Raw genomic sequence first — 1,675 nt, forward strand, 5'->3', positions numbered from 1 at the left:
TTGTCAATCGCTTTGTCAATCGCTTTGTCAATCGCTTTGTCAATAGTTCTGATATTGATAGTCGACATTAAAGACAATTCATTGACTGATTACGTTGGTGGCAGTGTTGTTTCATTTCCCGTCCTTATACTAGGCCTATACCATCCTAGCTAGTCTAGGCCTAGAGTAGGATAAGGCTAGCCAGACTACTCCTAGCGCTGTAGAGACATCTTCCACATGCAATGTTTTGGTCCAGAAATCAAATTAGCAAAAATATTTAAAAAAATAGAAGCGTAACATATTTAAAATACATAAAAGTCTATTTAGATGGGTCAACAATTTGTGATACATTTTCAAAACTGGAGTACAGTACTAATCAAACTTTATTACCGTATACATTGTAGACTATTATTACAGTTTACTATCTGGCAAGCTGACTGAGCAAATACTCACAAAATTTAAATTAAAACGATAGAAAGAACAAGTAAATAAATTGAAATACGTTCCAAAAATATTTAATAAATCAGTGCAAAAACCGAGTATTAAATAAATTGAAATAATTGAGTAAATAAACTGAAATACATCCCAAACAACAGTACCAAGAACGAATAAGGAATTGAAATACGCCGCAATTAACGCACTACATTCACTGAGAGACGCACTTGGCGTTCCATGGAAATGACCGGCGGCTCAACCGGTCACAAATGTCGCCTAAAGTAATCGATTTGAATACAGATCATTTCGGTCACGCTTCGTTTCGGTCGCGGTTTGTTTTCAACAAATATATGGAACGCCAATGGAGTTTCGAAACGATAAATTTAATATAACTAGGCCTACTTATCATTGCAAGTTCGTCAATCGGTTTGTCATACTTTTTATTTATGTTTTGTTGTATTTCTAATAAGTAACAACAGGCTACTTCAAAGCAAATAAAATTAATACTATTATTACTAAACCAGCAATTAATATTATCGGACGGTTTTTATTTTCGTTTTGTTATGAATCCTACGCTTTCTACTACATAACAAATACAGCAAATAAAATAAATACTAAAATATGATATGATGTTATATATTATTATTATTAATATTAATATTATATTATTATTTTTATTTATTTACATTGTATCTGGAAAAACCAGCCAATTTGTCATTTAAATTACTGTAACATTAGTTTATTAACAATTATTTTTATTAGTATTAAAGTTTGTTATTGTTTTTATTTTCGTTTTGTTATGAATCCTACGCTTTCTACTACATAACAAATACAGCAAATGAAATAAATACTAAAATATGATATGATGTTATATATTATTATTATTATATTATTTTTTTTAATTTACATTGTATCTGGAAAAACCAGCCAATTTGTTATTTAAATTACTGTAACATTAGTTTATTAACAATTATTTTTATTAGTATTAAAATTTGTTATTGTTACTATATTACTGTATAACTTGGTGCTATTTTTCTTTTTTTACATAAACAACGCAGATGTTACGAAGTTGACCGAGTTTGAGATACGTTTTTTGGTTATTGCTATATATATTGATATAATTTTTATTAATGCTTGAATCAAATTAAAATCTATGGAATAAGTATAGTCAATAGACTAGTTTCGTATACGTTTTTTTCTTGTCTGTTACGTTTCCATTTACCATAAATGTTCTGATCATGTTATAATAATATTGTAAAGG

The 1,675-nt window shown here is 28.4% G+C and overlaps 1 protein-coding gene across 1 annotated transcript in view; it reads left to right on the forward strand.

Moving 5' to 3' along the window:
• LOC117118345 overlaps positions 1-1,675 on the forward strand; it is a 6,049-nt gene that overhangs the window by 2,583 nt on the left and 1,791 nt on the right. The window lies entirely within an intron of this gene.

This window comes from Anneissia japonica, unplaced genomic scaffold, assembly GCF_011630105.1.
Source record: "Anneissia japonica isolate Jap-2015-1 unplaced genomic scaffold, ASM1163010v1 scaffold6083_len184754_cov179, whole genome shotgun sequence".
Classification (NCBI taxonomy): domain Eukaryota; kingdom Metazoa; phylum Echinodermata; class Crinoidea; order Comatulida; family Comatulidae; genus Anneissia; species Anneissia japonica.